Source organism: Muntiacus reevesi, chromosome 14 (assembly GCF_963930625.1).
Source record: "Muntiacus reevesi chromosome 14, mMunRee1.1, whole genome shotgun sequence".
Lineage (NCBI taxonomy): Eukaryota > Metazoa > Chordata > Mammalia > Artiodactyla > Cervidae > Muntiacus > Muntiacus reevesi.
Window position 1 is genome coordinate 66,679,697 of NC_089262.1, and position 19,493 is coordinate 66,699,189.

The following is a 19,493-nucleotide window of genomic DNA, read 5'->3' on the forward strand; positions in this document are numbered from 1 at the left end:
CAGGCTCCCAGGCTCCCAGGCGCGGTCTATGGTGCTGCGGACCCCAGACTCCCAGGCTCCCAGGCTCCCAGGCGCGGGCTCGGGTGCTGCGGACCCCAGGCTCCCAGGCTCCCAGGCTCCAAGGCGCGGGCTCGGGAGCTGAGGGCCCCAGGCTCCCAGGCTCGCAGGCGCTGGCTACGGTGCTGCGGATCCCAGGCCCCCAGCCTCCCAGGCTCCCAGGCTCCCAGGCTCCCAGGCGCGGGCTCGTGTGCTACGGACCCCAGGATCCCAAGCGTGGGCTCGGGAGCTGAGGGCCCCAGGCTCCCAGGCTCCCAGGCTCCCAGGCTCCCAGGCGCGGGCTCAGGTCCTGCGGACCGCAGGCTCCCAGGCTCCCAGGCTCCCAGGCGCTGCTAGGGTGCTGCGGACCCCAGGCTCCCAGGTTCTCAGGCGCGGGTTAGGGTGCTGTGGACCCCAGGCCCCCAGCCTCCCAGGCTCCCAGGCTCCCAGGCGCGGTCTATGGTGCTGCGGACCACAGACTCCCAGGCTCCCAGACTCCCAGGATCCCAGGCGCGGGCTCGTGTGCTGCGGACCCCAGGCTCCCAAGCGCGGGCTCGGGAGCTGGGGGCCCCAGGCCCCCAGGCTCCCAGCCTCCCAGGCTCCCAGGCGCGGGCTCGGGTGCTGCGGACACCAGGCTCCCAAGCTCCCAGGCTCCCAGGCTCCCAGGCGCGGGCTCGGGAGCTGAGGGCCCCAGGCTCCCAGGCTCCTAGGCGCGGGGTAGTGTGGTGCGGACCCCAGGCTCACAGGCTCCCAGGCGCGGGCTCAGGTGCTGCGGACCCCAGGCTCCAGGGTCCCAGGCGCTGCTAGGGTGCTGCCGATCCCATACTCCCAGGCTCCCAGGATCCCAGGCTCCCAGGCGAAGATCGAAAGCTGCTGAAAACCAGTATCCGGCCTCCCGTGCGTTTGCTCGGGAGATGCGTGCCCCAGGCTCCCTAGCGCGTGCTCGTGAGCTGGGACCCCAAGGCTCATAGGCTAACAGGTGCGTTCTCGGGAGATTGTGCCCGCAGGCTCACAGGCTCCCAGGCGCGTGCTCGTGTGCTGCGGACCCCAGGATCCCAAGCGCGGGCTCGGGAGCTGAGGGCCCCAGGCCCCCAGACTCCCAGACTCCCAGGCTCCCAGGCGCGGGATAGGGTGCTGCGAACCCCAGGTCCCCAGGCTCCCAGGCTCCCAGGCTCGGACTCGTGTGCTGCGGACCCCAGGCTCCCAAGCGCGGGCTCGGGAGCTGAGGGCCCCAGGCCCCCAGGCTCCCAGGCTCCCAGGCTCCCAGGCGTGGTCTATTGTGCTGCGGACCCCAGACTCCCAGGCTCCCAGGCTCCCAGGCGCGGGCTCGTGTGCTGCGGACCCCAGGCTCCCAAGCGCGGGCTCGGGAGCTGAGGGCCCCAGGCTCCCAGGCTCCCAGGCTCCTAGGCGCGGGCTCAGGTCCTGCGGACCCCAGGCTCCCAAGCTCCCAGGCTCCCAGGCTCCCAGGCGCTGCTAGGGTGCTGCGGACCCCAGGCTCCCAGGCTCCCAGGCGTGGTCTATTGTGCTGCGGACCCCAGACTCCCAGGCTCCCAGGCTCCCAGGCGCTGCTAGGGTGCTGCGGACCCCAGGCTCCCATGCTCCCAGGCTCCCAGGCTCCCAGGCGCGGGCTCGTGTGCTGCGGACCCCAGGCTCCCAAGCGCGGGCTCGGGAGCTGAGGGCCCCAGGCTCCCAGGCTCCCAGGATCCTAGGCGCGGGCACAGGTCCTGCGGACCCCAGGCTCCCAAGCTCCCATGCTCCCAGGCTCCCAGGCACTGCTAGGGTGCTGCGGACCCCAGGCTCCCAGGCTCCCAGGCGCGGGCTAGGGTGCTCGGACCCCAGGCCCCCAGCCTCCCAGGCTCCCAGGCTCCCAGGCGCGGTCTATTGTGCTGCGGACCCCAGACTCCCAGGCTCCCATGCTCCCAGGCGCGGGATAGGGTGCTGCGGACCACAGGCCCCCAGGTTCCCATGCTCCCAGGCTCCCAGGCGCGGGCTCGTGAGCTGTGGGCCCCAGGCTCCCATGCTCCCAGGCTCCCAGGCGCGGGCTCGGGTGCTGCGGACCCCTGGCCCCCAGCCTCCCAGGCTCCTAGGCTCCCAGGCTCCCAGACGCGGGCTCGTGTGCTGCGGACCCCAAGCTCCCAGGCGCGGGCTCGGGTGCTGCGGACCCCCGACTCCCAGGCTCCCAGGCTCCCAGGCGCGGGCTCGTGTGCTGCGGACCCCAGGCTCCCAAGCGCGGGCTCGGGAGCTGAGGGCCCCAGGCTCCCAGGCTCCCAGTCTCCCAGGCGCGGGCTCAGGTCCTGCGGACCACAGGCTCCCAAGCTCCCAGGCTCCCAGGCTCCCAGGCGCTGCTAGGGTGCTGCGGACCCCAGGCTCCCAGGCTCCCAGGCGCGGGCTAGGGTTCTGCGGACCCCAGAACCTAGGCTCCCAGGCTCCCAGGCTCCTAGGCGCGGGCTTGAGTGCTGCGGACCCGAGGCTCCCAGGCGCTGGCTTGTGAGCTGCATCTCTCTGGCTTCGAGTGCAGGCCCGGGAGCTGCCCCCCCCAGGTTCAAAGGCAACCATGCGCGGGTTCCGGAGCTGCGGCCCCAGGATCCCAGGCTCCCAGGCTCCCAGGCGCCGGCTCAGGTGCTGCGGACCCCAGGCTCCCAGTCTCCCAGGCTCACAGGCGTGGTCTAGGGTGCTGCGGACCCCAGACCCCAGGCTCCCAAGCTCCCAGGTTCCTAGGCGCGGGCTTGGGTGCTGGGGACCCCAGGTTCCCAGGCGCGGGCTCGTAAGCTGCATCTCCCTGGCTTCGAGTGCAGGCCCGGGAGCTGCTTCCCCCAGGTTCAAAGGCAACCAGGCGCGGGCTCAGGTCCTGCAGACCCCAGGCTCCCAGGCTCCCAGGCGCGGGCTCGGGAGATGCGGACCCCAGGCTCCCAGGCACCCAGACTCCCAGGCGCGGGCTCGGGAACTGAGGGCCCCAGGCTCCCAGGCTCCCAGGCTCCTAGGCGCGGGCTCAGGTCCTGCGGACCCCAGGCTCCCAAGCTCCCAGGCTCCCAGGCTCCCAGGCGCTGCTAGGGTGCTGCGGACCCCAGGCTCCCAGGCTCCCAGGCGCGGGCTAGGGTGCTGCGGACCCCAGGCCCCCAGCCTCCCAGGCTCACAGGCTCCCAGGCGCGGTCTATTGTGCTGCGGACCCCAGACTCCCAGGTTCCCAGGCTCCCAGGCTGCCAGGCGCTGCTAGGGTGCTGCGTACCCCAGGCTCCCAGGCTCCCAGGCGCGGGCTAGGGTGCTGCGGACCCCGTGCCCCCAGCCTCCCAGGCTCACAGGCTCCCAGGCGCGGTCTATGGTGCTGCGGTCCCCAGACTCCCAGGCTCCCAGGCTCCCAGGCTCCCAGGCGCGGGCTCGGGTGCTGCGGACCCCAGGCTCCCAGGCTCCCAGGCTCCCAGTCTCCCAGGCGCGGGCTCGGGAGCTGAGGGCCCCAGGCTCCCAGGCTCCAGGCGCGGGCTAGGGTGCTGCGGACCCCATGCCCCCAGCCTCCCAGGCTCCCAGGCTCCCAGGCGCGGGATAGGGTGCTGCGGACCCCAGGCCACCAGGCTCCCAGGCTCCCAGGCTACAAGGCGCGAGCTCGGGAGCTGAGGGCCCCAGGCTCCCAGGCTCCCAGGCTCCTAGGCGCGGGGTAGGGTGGTGCGGACCCCAGGCTCCCAGGCTCCCAGGCTCCCAGGCGCCGGCTCAGGTGCTGCGGACCCCAGGCTCCCAGGCTCCCAGGCTCCCAGGCTCACAGGCGTGGTCTAGGGTGCTGCGGACCCCAGACCCCAGGCTCCCAAGCTCCCAGGTTCCTAGGCGCGGGCTTGGGTGCTGGGGACCCCAGGTTCCCAGGCGCGGGCTCGTAAGCTGCATCTCCCTGGCTTCGAGTGCAGGCCCGGGAGCTGCTTCCCCCAGGTTCAAAGGCAACCAGGCGCGGGCTCAGGTCCTGCAGACCCCAGGCTCCCAGGCTCTCAGGCGCGGGCTCGGGTGATGCGGACCCCAGGCTCCCAGGCACCCAGGCTCCCAGGCGCGGGCTCGGGAACTGAGGGCCCCAGGCTCCCAGGCTCCCAGGCGCGGGCTAGGGTGCTGCGGACCCCAGGCCCCCAGCCTCCCAGGCTCCCAGGCTCCCAGGTGCGGGCTCGTGTGCAGCGGACCCCAGGCTCCCAAGCGCGGGCTCGGGAGCTGATGGCCCCAGGCCCCCAGCCTCCCAGGCTCCCAGGCTCCCAGGCGCTGCTCGGGTGCTGCGGACCCCAGGCTCCCAGGCTCCCAGGCGCGGGCTAGGGTGCTGCGGACCACAGGCCCCCAGCCTCCCAGGCTCCCAGGCTCCCAGGCGCGGTCTATGGTGCTGCGGACCCCAGACTCCCAGGCTCCCAGGCTCCCAGGCTCCCAGGCGCTGCTAGGGTGCTGCGGACCCCAGGCCCCCAGCCTCCCAGGCTCCCAGGCTCCCAGGCGCGGGCTCGTGTGCTGCGGACCCCATGCTTCCAAGCGCGGTCTCGGGCGCTGAGGGCCCCAGGCCCCCAGCCTCCCAGGCTCCCAGGCTCCCATTCTCCCAGGCGTTGCTAGGGTGATGCAGACCCCAGGCTCCCAGGCTCCCAGGCGCGGGCTAGGGTGCTGCGGACCCCAGGCCCCCAGCCTCCCAGGCTCCCAGGATCCCAGGCGCGGTCTATGGTGCTGCGGACCCCAGACTCCCAGGCTCCCAGGCTCCCAGGCGCGGGCTCGTGTGCTGCGGAGGCCAGGCTCCCAAGCGCGGCCTCGGGAGCTGAGGGCCCCAGGTCCCCAGCCTCCCAGGCTCCCAGGCTCCCAGGCGAGGGCTCGTGAGCTGCATCTCCCTGGCTTCGAGTGCAGGCCCGGGAGCAGCTTCCCCCAGGTTCAAAGGCAACCAGGCGCGGGCTCAGGTCCTGCGGACCCCAGGCTCCCAGGCTCCCAGGCGCGGGCTCGGGTGCTGCGGACCCCAGGTCCCCAGGCTCCCAGGCTCCCAGGCTCGGGCTCGTGTGCTGCGGACCCCAGGCTCCCAAGCGCGGGCTCGGGAGCTGAGGGCCCCAGGCTCCCAGGCTCCCAGGCTCCCAGGCTCCCATGCGCGGGCTCAGGTCCGGCGGACCCCAGGCTCCCAAGCTCCCAGGCTCCCAGGCTCCCAGGCGCTGCTAGGGTGCTGCGGACCCCAGGCTCCCAGGCTCCCAGGCGCGGGCTAGGGTGCTGCGGAGCCCAGGCCCCCAGCCTCCCAGGCTCCCAGGCTCCCAGGCGCGGTCTATGGTGCTGCGGACCCCAGACTCCCAGGCTCCCAGGCTCCCAGGCGCGGGCTCGGGTGCTGCGGACCCCAGGCTCCCAGGCTCCCAGGCTCCAAGGCGCGGGCTCGGGAGCTGAGGGCCCCAGGCTCCCAGGCTCGCAGGCGCTGGCTACGGTGCTGCGGATCCCAGGCCCCCAGCCTCCCAGGCTCCCAGGCTCCCAGGCTCCCAGGCGCGGGCTCGTGTGCTACGGACCCCAGGCTCCCAAGCGCGGGCTCGGGAGCTGAGGGCCCCAGGCTCCCAGGCTCCCAGGCTGCCAGGCTCCCAGGCGCGGGCTCAGGTCCTGCGGACCGCAGGCTCCCAGGCTCCCAGGCTCCCAGGCGCGGGCTCGTGTGCTGCGGACCCCAGGCTCCCAAGCGCGGGCTCGGGACCTGAGGGCCCCCGGCCCCCAGCCTCCCAGTCTCCCAGGCTCCCAGGCTCCCAGGCGCTGCTAGGGTGCTGCGGACCCCAGGCTCCCAGGCTCCCAGGCGCGGGCTAGGGTGCTGCGGACCCCACGCCCCCAGCCTTCCAGGCTCCCAGTATCCCAGCCGCGGTCTATGGTGCTGCGGACCCCAGACTCCCAGGCTCCCAGGCTCCCAGGCGCGGGCTCGTGTGCTGCGGACCCCAGGCTCCCAAGCGCGGGCTCGGGAGCTGAGGGCCCCAGGCCCCAGACTCCCAGGCTCCCAGGCTCCCATGCGCGGGATATGGTGCTGCGGACCCCAGGTCCCCAGGCTCCCAGGCTCCCAGACGCAGGCTAGGGTGCTGCGGAACCCAGGCCCCCAGCCTCCCATGCTCCCAGGCTCCCAGGCGCGGTCTACTGTGCTGCGGACCCCAGACTCCCAGGCTCCCAGGCTCCCAGGCTCCCAGGCGCTGCTAGGGTGCTGCGTACCCCAGGCTCCCAGGCTCCCAGGCGCGGGCTAGGGTGCTGCGGACCCCATGCCCCCAGCCTCCCAGGCTCACAGGCTCCCAGGCGCGGTCTATGGTGCTGCGGACCCCAGACTCCCAGGCTCCCAGGCTCCCAGGTTCCCAGGCGCGGGCTCCGGTGCTGCGGACCCCAGGCTCCCAGGCTCCCAGTCTCCCAGGCTCCCAGGCGCGGGCTCGGGAGCTGAGGGCCCCAGGCTCCCAGGCTCCAGGCGCGGGCTAGGGTGCTGCGGACCCCAGGCCCCCAGCCTCCCAGGCTCCCAGGCTCCCAGGCTCCCAGGCGCGGGCTCGTGTGCTGCGGACCCCAAGCTCCCAAGCGCGGGCTCGGGAGCTGAGGGCCCCAGGCTCCCAGGCTCCCAGGCTCCTAGGCGCGGGCTCAGGTCCTGCGGACCCCAGGCTCCCAAGCTCCCAGGCTCCCAGGCTCCCAGGCGCTGCTAGGGTGCTGCGGACCCCAGGCTCCCAGGCTCCCAGGCGCGGGCTAGGGTGCTGCGGACCCCAGGCCCCCAGCCTCCCAGGCTCACAGGCTCCCAGGCGCGGTCTATTGTGCTGCGGACCCCAGACTCCCAGGTTCCCAGGCTCCCAGGCTGCCAGGCGCTGCTAGGGTGCTGCGTACCCCAGGCTCCCAGGCTCCCAGGCGCGGGCTAGGGTGCTGCGGACCCCATGCCCCCAGCCTCCCAGGCTCACAGGCTCCCAGGCGCGGTCTATGGTGCTGCGGACCCCAGACTCCCAGGCTCCCAGGCTCCCAGGCTCCCAGGCGCGGGCTCGGGTGCTGCGGACCCCAGGCTCCCAGGCTCCCAGGCTCCCAGGCGCGGGCTCGGGAGCTGAGGGCCCCAGGCTCCCAGGCTCCAGGCGCGGGCTAGGGTGCTGCGGACCCCAGGCCCCCAGCCTCCCAGGCTCCCAGGCTCCCAGGCGCGGGCTCGTGTGCTGCGGACCCCAGGCTCCCAAGCGCGTGCTCGGGAGCTGAGGGCCCCAGGCTCCCAGGCTCCCAGGCTCCTAGGCGCGGGCTCAGGTCCTGCGGACCCCAGGCTCACAAGCTCCCAGGCTCCCAGGCTCCCAGGCGCGGGCTAGGGTGCTGCGGACCCCAGGCTCCCAGCCTCCCAGGCTCCCAGGCTCCCAGGCGCGGTCTATGGTGCTGCGGACCCCAGGCTCCCAGGCTCCCAGGCTCCCAGGCGCTGCTAGGGTGCTGCGGACCCCAAGCCCCCAGCCTCCCAGGCTCCCAGGCGCGGGCTCGTGTGCTGCGGACCCCAGGCTCCCAAGCGCGGGCTCGGGCGCTGAGGGCCCCAGGCCCCCAGCCTCCCATGCTCCCAGGCTCCCATTCTCCCAGGCGCTGCTAGGGTGCTGCGGACCCCATGCTCCCAGGCTCCCAGGCGCGGGCTAGGGTGCTGCGGACCCCAGGCCCCCAGCCTCCCAGGCTCCCAGGATCCCAGGCGCGGTCTATGGTGCTGCGTACCCCAGACTCCCAGGCTCCCAGGCTCCCAGGCGCGGGCTCGTGTGCTGCGGACCCCAGGCTCCCAAGCGCGGGCTCGGGAGCTGAGGGCCCCAGGCTCCCAGGTTCCCAGGCTCCCAGGCTCCCAGGCGCGGGCTCGTGTGCTGCGGACCCCAGGCTCCCATGCGCGGGCTCGGGAGCTGAGGGCCCCAGGCTCCCAGGCTCCCAGGCTCCCAAGCTCCCAGGCTTCCAGGCTCCCAGGCGCTGCTAGGGTGCTGCGGACCCCAGGCTCCCAGGCGCGGGCTAGGGTGCTGCGGACCCCAGGCCACCAGCCTCCCTGGCGCCCAGGCTCCCAGGCTCCCAGGCGCGGTCTATTGTGCTGCGGACCCCAGACTCCCAGGCTCCCAGGCTCCCAGGCTCCCAGGCGCGGGATTGGGTGCTGCGGACCCCAGGCCCCCAGGCTCCCAGGCTCCCAGGCTCCCAGGCGCGGGCTCGGGATCTGAGGGCCCCAGGCCCCCATCCTCCCAGGCTCCCAGGCGCGGGATACGTTGCTGCGGACCCCAGGCCCCCAGGCTCGCAGGCTCCCAGGCTCCCAGGCGCGGGCTCGGCAGCTGAGGGCCCCAGGCTCCCAGGCTCCCAGGCTCCTAGGCGCGGGGTAGAGTGGTGCGGACCCCAGGCTCCCAGGCTCCCAGGCGCGGGCTAGGGTGCTGCGTACCCCATGCTCCCAGGCTCCCAGGCGCGGGCTAGTGTGCTGCGGACCCCAGGCCCCCAGCCTCCCAAACTCCCAGGCTCCCAGGCTCCCAGGCGTGGTCTAGGGTGCTGCGGACCCCAGAACCCAGGCTCCCAGGCTCCCAGGCGCTGCTAGGGTGCTGCCGACCCCAAGCTCCCAGGCTCCCAGGCTCCCAGGCGCGGGCTCGTGTGCTGAGGATCCCAGGCTACCATGCTCCCAGGCTCCCAGGCGAAGATCGAAAGCTGCTCAAAACCAGTATCCGGCCTCCCGTGCGTTTGCTCGGGAGATGCGTGCCCCAGGCTCCCAAGCGCGTGCTCGTGAGCTGGGACCCTAAGGCTTATAGGCTAACAGGTGCGTTCTCGGGAGATTGTGCCCGCAGGCTCACAGGCTCCCAGGCGCGTGCTCGTGTGCTGCGCACCCCAGGCTCCCAGGCGCGTGCACGTGAGCTGGGATCCCAAGGCTCACAGGCTACCAGGCGCGGGATCGGGGGCTGGGCTTCACAGGCTCCCAGGCGCGGGCTCGTGTGCTGCGCACCCCAGGCTCCCAGGCGCTGGCTCGTGAGCTGCATCTCCCTGGCTTCGAGTGCAGGCCCGGGAGCTGCCTCCCCCAGGTTCAAAGGCAACCAGGCGCGGGTTCCGGAGCTGCGGCCCCAGGATCCCAGGTTCCAGGCTCCCTGGCGCGGGCTAGGGTGTTGCGGACCCCAGGCCCCCAGCCTCCCAGGCTCCCAGGCTCCCAGGCGCGGGCTCGTGTGCTGCGGACCCCAGGCTCCCAAGCTCCCATGCTCCCAGGCTCCCAGGCGCTGCTAGGGTGCTGCGGACCCCAGGCTCCCAGGCTCCCAGGCGCGGGCTAGGGTGCTGCGGACCCCAGGCCCCCAGCCTCCCAGGCTCCCAGGCTCCCAGGCGCGGTCTATTGTGCTGCGGACCCCAGGCTCCCAGGCTCCCAGGCTCCCAGGCGCGGGATAGGGAGCTGCGGACCCCAGGCCCCCAGGCTCCCAGGCTCCCAGGCGCGGGCTCGGGAGCTGAGGGCCCCATGCTCCCAGGCTCCCAGGCTCCCAGGCGCGGGCTCGGGTGCTGCGGACCCCAGGCCCCCAGCCTCCCAGGCTCCTAGGCTCCCAGGCTCCCAGGCGCGGGCTCGTGTGCTGCGGACCCCAGGCTCTCAGGCGCGGGCTCGGGTGCTGCGGACCCCAGACTCCCAGGCTCCCAGGCTCCCAGGCGCGGGCTCCTGTACTGCGGACCCCAGGCTCCCAAGCGCGGGCTCGGGAGCTGAGGGCCCCAGGCTCCCAGGCTCCAAGGCTCCCAGGCGCGGGCTCAGGTCCTGCGGACCCCAGGCTCCCAAGCTCCCAGGCTCCCAGGCTCCCAGGCGCTGCTAGGGTGCTGCGGACCCCAGGCTCCCAGGCTCCCAGGGGCGGGCTAGGGTGCTGCGGACCCCAGAACCCAGGCTCCCAGGCTCCCAGGCTCCTAGGCGCGGGCTTGAGTGCTGCGGACCCGAGGCTCCCAGGCGCTGGCTTGTAAGCTGCATCTCTCTGGCTTCGAGTGCAGGCCCGGGAGCTCCCTCCCCCAGGTTCAAAGGCAACCAGGCGCGGGTTCCGGAGCTGCGGACCCAGGATCCCAGGCTCCCAGGCTCCAGGCGCGGGCTAGGGTGCTGCGGACCCCAGGCCCCCAGCCTCCCAGGCTCCCAGGCTCCCAGGCTCCCAGGCGCGGGCTCGTGTGCTGCGGACCCCAAGCTCCCAAGCGCGGGCTCGGGAGCTGAGGGCCCCAGGCTCCCAGGCTCCCAGGCTCCTAGGCGCGTGCTCAGGTCCTGCGGACCCCAGGCTCCCAAGCTCCCAGGCTCCCAGGCTCCCAGGCGCTGCTAGGGTGCTGCGGACCCCAGGCTCCCAGGCTCCCAGGCGCGGGCTAGGGTGCTGCGGACCCCAGGCCCCCAGCCTCCCAGGCTCACAGGCTCCCAGGCGCGGTCTATTGTGCTGCGGACCCCAGACTCCCAGGTTCCCAGGCTCCCAGGCTGCCAGGCGCTGCTAGGGTGCTGCGTACCCCAGGCTCCCAGGCTCCCAGGCGCGGGCTAGGGTGCTGCGGACCCCATGCCCCCAGCCTCCCAGGCTCACAGGCTCCCAGGCGCGGTCTATGGTGCTGCGGACCCCAGACTCCCAGGCTCCCAGGCTCCCAGGCTCCCAGGCGCGGGCTCGGGTGCTGCGGACCCCAGGCTCCCAGGCTCCCAGGCTCCCAGGCGCGGGCTCGGGAGCTGAGGGCCCCAGGCTCCCAGGCTCCAGGCGCGGGCTAGGGTGCTGCGGACCCCAGGCCCCCAGCCTCCCAGGCTCCCAGGCTCCCAGGCTCCCAGGCGCGGGCTCGTGTGCTGCGGACCCCAGGCTCCCAAGCGCGGGCTCGGGAGCTGAGGGCCCCAGGCTCCCAGGCTCCCAGGCTCCTAGGCGCGGGCTCAGGTCCTGCGGACCCCAGGCTCACAAGCTCCCAGGCTCCCAGGCTCCCAGGCGCGGGCTAGGGTGCTGCGGACCCCAGGCTCCCAGCCTCCCAGGCTCCCAGGCTCCCAGGCGCGGTCTATGGTGCTGCGGACCCCAGGCTCCCAGGCTCCCAGGCTCCCAGGCGCTGCTAGGGTGCTGCGGACCCCAAGCCCCCAGCCTCCCAGGCTCCCAGGCGCGGGCTCGTGTGCTGCGGACCCCAGGCTCCCAAGCGCGGGCTCGGGCGCTGAGGGCCCCAGGCCCCCAGCCTCCCATGCTCCCAGGCTCCCATTCTCCCAGGCGCTGCTAGGGTGCTGCGGACCCCATGCTCCCAGGCTCCCAGGCGCGGGCTAGGGTGCTGCGGACCCCAGGCCCCCAGCCTCCCAGGCTCCCAGGATCCCAGGCGCGGTCTATGGTGCTGCGTACCCCAGACTCCCAGGCTCCCAGGCTCCCAGGCGCGGGCTCGTGTGCTGCGGACCCCAGGCTCCCAAGCGCGGGCTCGGGAGCTGAGGGCCCCAGGCTCCCAGGTTCCCAGGCTCCCAGGCTCCCAGGCGCGGGCTCGTGTGCTGCGGACCCCAGGCTCCCATGCGCGGGCTCGGGAGCTGAGGGCCCCAGGCTCCCAGGCTCCCAGGCTCCCAAGCTCCCAGGCTTCCAGGCTCCCAGGCGCTGCTAGGGTGCTGCGGACCCCAGGCTCCCAGGCGCGGGCTAGGGTGCTGCGGACCCCAGGCCACCAGCCTCCCTGGCGCCCAGGCTCCCAGGCTCCCAGGCGCGGTCTATTGTGCTGCGGACCCCAGACTCCCAGGCTCCCAGGCTCCCAGGCTCCCAGGCGCGGGATTGGGTGCTGCGGACCCCAGGCCCCCAGGCTCCCAGGCTCCCAGGCTCCCAGGCGCGGGCTCGGGATCTGAGGGCCCCAGGCCCCCATCCTCCCAGGCTCCCAGGCGCGGGATACGGTGCTGCGGACCCCAGGCCCCCAGGCTCGCAGGCTCCCAGGCTCCCAGGCGCGGGCTCGGCAGCTGAGGGCCCCAGGCTCCCAGGCTCCCAGGCTCCTAGGCGCGGGGTAGAGTGGTGCGGACCCCAGGCTCCCAGGCTCCCAGGCGCGGGCTAGGGTGCTGCGTACCCCATGCTCCCAGGCTCCCAGGCGCGGGCTAGTGTGCTGCGGACCCCAGGCCCCCAGCCTCCCAAACTCCCAGGCTCCCAGGCTCCCAGGCGTGGTCTAGGGTGCTGCGGACCCCAGAACCCAGGCTCCCAGGCTCCCAGGCGCTGCTAGGGTGCTGCCGACCCCAAGCTCCCAGGCTCCCAGGCTCCCAGGCGCGGGCTCGTGTGCTGAGGATCCCAGGCTACCAGGCTCCCAGGCTCCCAGGCGAAGATCGAAAGCTGCTCAAAACCAGTATCCGGCCTCCCGTGCGTTTGCTCGGGAGATGCGTGCCCCAGGCTCCCAAGCGCGTGCTCGTGAGCTGGGACCCTAAGGCTTATAGGCTAACAGGTGCGTTCTCGGGAGATTGTGCCCGCAGGCTCACAGGCTCCCAGGCGCGTGCTCGTGTGCTGCGCACCCCAGGCTCCCAGGCGCGTGCACGTGAGCTGGGATCCCAAGGCTCACAGGCTACCAAGCGCGGGATCGGGGGCTGGGCTTCACAGGCTCCCAGGTGCGGGCTCGTGTGCTGCGCACCCCAGGCTCCCAGGCGCTGGCTCGTGAGCTGCATCTCCCTGGCTTCGAGTGCAGGCCCGGGAGCTGCCTCCCCCAGGTTCAAAGGCAACCAGGCGCGGGTTCCGGAGCTGCGGCCCCAGGATCCCAGGTTCCAGGCTCCCTGGCGCGGGCTAGGGTGTTGCGGACCCCAGGCCCCCAGCCTCCCAGGCTCCCAGGCTCCCAGGCGCGGGCTCGTGTGCTGCGGACCCCAGGCTCCCAAGCTCCCATGCTCCCAGGCTCCCAGGCGCTGCTAGGGTGCTGCGGACCCCAGGCTCCCAGGCTCCCAGGCGCGGGCTAGGGTGCTGCGGACCCCAGGCCCCCAGCCTCCCAGGCTCCCAGGCTCCCAGGCGCGGTCTATTGTGCTGCGGACCCCAGGCTCCCAGGCTCCCAGGCTCCCAGGCGCGGGATAGGGAGCTGCGGACCCCAGGCCCCCAGGCTCCCAGGCTCCCAGGCGCGGGCTCGGGAGCTGAGGGCCCCATGCTCCCAGGCTCCCAGGCTCCCAGGCGCGGGCTCGGGTGCTGCGGACCCCAGGCCCCCAGCCTCCCAGGCTCCTAGGCTCCCAGGCTCCCAGGCGCGGGCTCGTGTGCTGCGGACCCCAGGCTCTCAGGCGCGGGCTCGGGTGCTGCGGACCCCAGACTCCCAGGCTCCCAGGCTCCCAGGCGCGGGCTCCTGTACTGCGGACCCCAGGCTCCCAAGCGCGGGCTCGGGAGCTGAGGGCCCCAGGCTCCCAGGCTCCAAGGCTCCCAGGCGCGGGCTCAGGTCCTGCGGACCCCAGGCTCCCAAGCTCCCAGGCTCCCAGGCTCCCAGGCGCTGCTAGGGTGCTGCGGACCCCAGGCTCCCAGGCTCCCAGGGGCGGGCTAGGGTGCTGCGGACCCCAGAACCCAGGCTCACAGGCTCCCAGGCTCCTAGGCGCGGGCTTGAGTGCTGCGGACCCGAGGCTCCCAGGCGCTGGCTTGTAAGCTGCATCTCTCTGGCTTCGAGTGCAGGCCCGGGAGCTGCCTCCCCCAGGTTCAAAGGCAACCAGGCGCGGGTTCCGGAGCTGCGGCCCCAGGATCCCAGGCTGCCAGGCTCCCAGGCGCGGGCTAGGGTGCTGCGGACCCCAGGCCCCCAGCCTCCAGGCTCCAAGGCTCCCAGGCGCGGGCTCGTGTGCAGCGGACCCCAGGCTCCCAAGCGCGGGCTCGGGAGCTGATGGCCCCAGGCCCCCAGACTCCCAGGCTCCCAGGCTCCCAGGCGCTGTTAGGGTGCTGCGGACCCCAGGCTCCCAGGCTCCCAGGCGCGGGCTAGGGTGCTGCGGACCCCAGGCCCCCAGCCTCCCAGGCTACCAGGCTCCCAGGCGCGGTCTATGGTGCTGCTGACCCCAGGCTCCCAGGCTCCCAGGCTCCCAGGCTCCCAGGCGCTGCTAGGGTGCTGCGGACCCCAGGCCCCCAGCCTCCCAGGCTCCCAGGCTCCCAGGCGCGGGCTCGTGTGCTGCGGACCCCAGGCTCCCAAGCGCGGGCTCGGTCGCTGAGGGCCCCAGGCCCCCAGCCTCCCAGGCTCCCAGGCTCCCATTCTCCCAGGCGCTGCTAGGGTGCTGCGGACCCCAGGCTCCCAGGCTCCCAGGCGCGGGCTAGGGTGCTGCGGACCCCAGGTCCCCAGCCTCCCAGGCTCCCAGGATCCCAGGCGCGGTCTATGGTGCTGCGGACCCCAGACTCCCAGGCTCCCAGGCTCCCAGGCGCGGGCTCGTGTGCTGCGGACCCCAGGCTCCCAAGCGCGGGCTCGGGAGCTGAGGGCCCCAGGCCCGCAGCTTCCCAGGCTCCCAGGCTCCCAGGCGCGGGATAGGGTGCTGCGAACCCCAAGTCCCCAGGCTCCGAGGCTCCCAGGCTCTGGCTCGTGTGCTGCGGACCCCAGGCTCCCAAGCGCGGGCTCGGGAGCTGAGGGCCCCAGGCTCCCAGGCTCCAAGGCTCCCAGGCTCCCATGCGCGGGCTCAGCTCCTGCGGACCCCAGGCTCCCAAGCTCCCAGGCTCCCAGGCTCCCAGGCGCTGCTAGGGTGCTGTGGACCCCAGGCTCCCAGGCTCCCAGGCGCGGGCTAGGGTGCTGCGGACCCCAGGCCACCAGCCTCCCAGGCTCCCAGGCTCCCAGGTGCGGTCTATGGTGCTGCGGACCCCAGACTTCCAGGCTCCCAGGCTCCCAGGCTCCCAGGCGCGGGCTCGGGTGCTGCGGACCCCAGGCTCCAAGGCTCCCAGGCTCCCAGGCTCCAAGGCGCGGGCTCGGGAGCTGAGGGCCCCAGGCTCCCAGGCTCGCAGGCGCTGGCTAAGGTGCTGCGGATCCCAGGCCCGCAGCATCCCAGGCTCCCAGGCTCCGAGGCTCCCAGGCGCGGGCTCGTGTGCTGCGGACCCCAGGCTCCCAAGCGCGGGCTCGGGAGCTGAGGGCCCCAGGCTCCCAGGCTCCCAGGCTCCCAGGCGCGGGCTCGTGTGCTGCGGACCCCAGGCTCCCATGCGCGGGCTCGGGAGCTGAGGGCCCCAGGCTCCCAGGCTCCCAGGCTCCCAAGCTCCCAGGCTTCCAGGCTCCCAGGCGCTGCTAGGGTGCTGCGGACCCCAGGCTCCCAGGCTCCCAGGCGCGGGCACGAGTGCTGCGGACCCCAGGCCACCAGCCTCCCTGGCGCCCAGGCTCCCAGGCTCCCAGGCGCGGTCTATTGTGCTGCGGACCCCAGACTCCCAGGCTCCCAGGCTCCCAGGCTCCCAGGCGCGGGATAGGGTGCTGCGGACCCCAGGCCCCCAGGCCCCCAGGCTCCCAGGCTCCCAGGCGCGGGCTCGGGATCTGAGGGCCCCAGGCCCCCATCCTCCCAGGCTCCCAGGCGCGGGATACGGTGCTGCGGACCCCAGGCCCCCAGGCTCCCAGGCTCCCAGGCTCCCAGGCGCGGGCTCGGCAGCTGAGGGCCCCAGGCTCCCAGGCTCCCAGGCTCCTAGGCGCGGGGTAGAGTGGTGCGGACCCCAGGCTCCCAGGCTCCCAGGCGCGGGCTAGCGTGCTGCGTACCCCAGGCTCCCAGGCTCCCAGGCGCGGGCTAGGGTGCTGCGGACCCCAGGCCCCCAGCCTCCCAAACTCCCAGGCTCCCAGGCGTGGTCTAGGGTGCTGCGGACCCCAGAACCCAGGCTCCCAGGCTCCCAGGCGCTGCTAGGGTGCTGCCGACCCCAAGCTCCCAGGCTCCCAGGCGCGGGCTCGTGTGCTGAGGATCCCAGGCTACCAGGCTCCCAGGCTCCCAGGCGAAGATCGAAAGCTGCTCAAAACGAGTATCCGGCCTCCCGTGCGTTTGCTCGGGAGATGCGTGCCCCAGGCTCCCAAGCGCGTGCTCGTGAGCTGGGACCCTAAGGCTTATAGGCTAACAGGTGTGTTCTCGGGAGATTGTGCCCGCAGGCTCACAGGCTCCCAGGCGCGTGCACGTGAGCTGGGATCCCAAGGCTCACAGGCTACCAGGCGCGGGATCGGGGGCTGGGCTTCACAGGCTCCCAGGCGCGGGCTCGTGTGCTGCGCACCCCAGGCTCCCAGGCGCTGGCTCGTGAGCTGCATCTCCCTGGCTTCGAGTGCAGGCCCGGGAGCTGCCTCCCCCAGGTTCAAAGGCAACCAGGTGCGGGTTCCGGAGCTGCGGCCCCCGGATCCCAGGTTCCAGGCTCCCAGGCGCGGGCTAGGGTGCTGCGGACCACAGGCCCCCAGACTCCCAGGCTCCCAGGCTCCCAGGTGCGGTCTATGGTGCTGCGGACCCCAGACTCCCAGGCTCCCAGGCTCCCAGGCTCCCAGGCGCTGCTAGGGTGCTGCGGACCCCAGGCCCCCAGCCTCCCAGGCTCCCAGGCTCCCAGGCGCGTTCTATGGTGCTGCGGACCCCAGGCTCCCAGGCTCCCAGGCTCCCAGGCGCTGCTAGGGTGCTGCGGACCCCAGGCCCCCAGACTCCCAGGCTCCCAGGCTCCCAGGCGCGGGCTCGTGTGCTGCGGACCCCAGGCTCCCAAGCGCGGGCTCGTGCGCTGAGGGCCCCAGGCCCCCAGCCTCCCAGGCTCCCAGGCTCCAATTCTCCCAGGCGCTGCTAGGGTGCTGCGGAACCCAGGCTCCCAGGCTCCCCGGCGCGGGCTAGGGTGCTGCGGACCCCAGGCCCCCAGCCTCCCAGGCTCCCAGGCTCCCAGGCGCGTGCTCGGGTGCTGCGGACCCCAGGCTCCCAGGCTCCCAGGCTCCCAGGCGCGGGCTCGGGGGCTGAGGGCCCCAGGCTCCCAGGCTCCCAGGCGCGGGCTAGGGTGCTGCGGACCCCAGGCCCCCAGCCTCCCAGGCTCCCAGGCTCCCAGGCTCCCAGGCTCGGGCTCGTGTGCTGCGGACCCCAGGCTCCCAAGCGCGGGCTCAGGAGCTGAGGGCCCCAGGCCCCCAGCCTCCCAGGCTCCCAGGCTCCCAAGCTCCCAGGCGCTGCTAGGGTGCTGCGGACCCCAGGCTTCCAGGCTCCCAGGCGCGGGCTAGGGTGCTGCGGACCGCAGGCCCCAAGCCTCCCAGGCTCCCAGGCGCGGACTCGTGTGCTGCGGACCCCAGGCTCCCAAGCGCGGGCTCGGGAGCTGAGGGGCCCAGGCCCCCAGCCTCCCAGGCTCCCAAGCTCCCAGGCGCGGGCTCGTGTGCTGCGGACCCCAGGCTCCCAAGCGCGGGCTAGGGTGCTGCGGACCCCAGGCCCCCAGCCTCCCAGGCTCCCAGGCTCCCAGGCGCGGGCTCGTGTGCTGCGGACCCCAGGCTCCCAAGCGCGGGCTCGGGACCTGAGGGCCCCAGGCCCCCAGCCTTCCAGGCTCCCAGGATCCCAGCCGCGGTCTATGGTGCTGCGGACCCCAGGCTCCCAGGCTCCCAGGCGCGGGATATGGTGCAGCGGACCCCAGGTCCCCAGGCTCCCAGGCTCCCAGACGCGGGCTAGTGTGCTGCGGAACCCAGGCCCCCAGCCTCCCATGCTCCCAGGCTCCCAGGCGCGGTCTACTGTGCTGCGGACCCCAGGCTCCCAGGCTCCCAGGCTCCAAGGCGCTGCTAGGGTGCTGCGTACCCCAGGCTCCCAGGCTCCCAGGCGCGGGCTAGGGTGCTGCGGACCCCATGCCCCCAGCCTCCCAGGCTCACAGGCTCCCAGGCGCGGTCTATGGTGCTGCGGACCCCAGACTCCCAGGCTCCCAGGCTCCCAGGCTCCCAGGCGCGGGCTCGGGTGCTGCGGACCCCAGGCTCCCAGGCTCCCAGGCGCGGGCTCGGGAGCTGAGGGCCCCAGGCTCCCAGGCTCCAGGCGCGGGCTAGGGTGCTGCGGACCCCAGGCCCCCAGCCTCCCAGGCTCCCAGGCTCCCAGGCGCGGGCTCGTGTGCTGCGGACCCCAAGCTCCCAAGCGCGGGCTCGGGAGCTGAGGGCCCCAGGCTCCCAGGCTCCCAGGCTCCTAGGCGCGGGCTCAGGTCCTGCGGACCCCAGGCTCCCAAGCTCCCAGGCTCCCAGGCTCCCAGGCGCTGCTAGGGTGCTGCAGACCCCAGGCTCCCAGTCTCCCAGGCGCGGGCTAGGGTGCTGCGGACCCCAGGCCCCCAGCCTCCCAGGCTCACAGGCTCCCAGGCGCGGTCTATTGTGCTGCGGACCCCAGACTCCCAGGTTCCCAGGCTCCCAGGCTGCCAGGCGCTGCTAGGGTGCTGCGTACCCCAGGCTCCCAGGCTCCCAGGCGCGGGCTAGGGTGCTGCGGACCCCATGCCCCCAGCCACCCAGGCTCACAGGCTCCCAGGCGCGGTCTATGGTGCTGTGGACCCCAGAACCCAGGCTCCCAGGCTCCCAGGCTCCCAGGCGCTGCTAGGGTGCTGCCGACCCCAAGCTCCCAGGCTCCCAGGCTCCCAGGCGCGGGCTCGTGTGCTGAGGATCCCAGGCTACCAGGCTCCCAGGCTCCCAGGCGAAGATCGAAAGCTGCTCAAAACCAGTATCCGGCCTCCCGTGCGTTTGCTCGGGAGATGCGTGCCCCAGGCTCCCAAGCGCGTGCTCGTGAGCTGGGACCCTAAGGCTTATAGGCTAACAGGTGCGTTCTCGGGAGATTGTGCCCGCAGGCTCACAGGCTCCCAGGCGCGTGCTCGTGTGCTGCGCACCCCAGGCTCCCAGGCGCGTGCACGTGAGCTGGGATCCCAAGGCTCACAGGCTACCAGGCGCGGGATCGGGGGCTGGGCTTCACAGGCTCCCAGGCGCGGGCTCGTGTGCTGCGCACCCCAGGCTCCCAGGCGCTGGCTCGTGAGCTGCATCTCCCTGGCTTCGAGTGCAGGCCCGGGAGCTGCCTCCCCCAGGTTCAAAGGCAACCAGGCGCGGGTTCCGGAGCTGCGGCCCCAGGAATCCAGGTTCCAGGCTCCCTGGCGCGGGCTAGGGTGTTGCGGACCCCAGGCCCCCAGCCTCCCAGGCTCCCAGGCTCCCAGGCGCGGGCTCGTGTGCTGCGGACCCCAGGCTCCCAAGCGCGGGCTCGGGAGCTGAGGGCCACAGGCCCCCAGCCTCCCAGGCTCCCAGGCGCGGGATAGGGTGCTGCGGACCCCAGATCCCCAGGCTCCCAGGCTCCCAGGCGCGGGCTCATGTGCTGCGTACCCCAGGCTCCTAAGCGCGGGCTCGGGAGCTGAGGGCCCCAGGCTCCCAAGCACCCAGGCTCCCAGGATCCCAGGCGCGGGCTCAGGTCCTGCGGACCCCAGGCTCCCAAGCTCACAGGCTCCCAGGTTCCCAGGCGCTGCTAGGGTGCTGCGGACCCCAGGCTCCCAGGCTCCCAGGCGCGAGCTAGGGTGCTGCGGACCCAAGGCCCCCAGCCTCCCAGGCTCCCAGGCTCCCAGGCGCGGTCTATTGTGCTGCGGACCCCAGACTCCCAGGCTCCCAGGCTCCCAGGCGCTGCTAGGGTGCTGCGTACCCCAGGCTCCCAGGCTCCCAGGCGCGGGCTAGGGTGCTGCGGACCCCATGCCCCCAGCCTCCCAGGCTCCCAGGCTCCCAGGCGCGGTCTATGGTGCTGCGGACCCCAGACTCCCAGG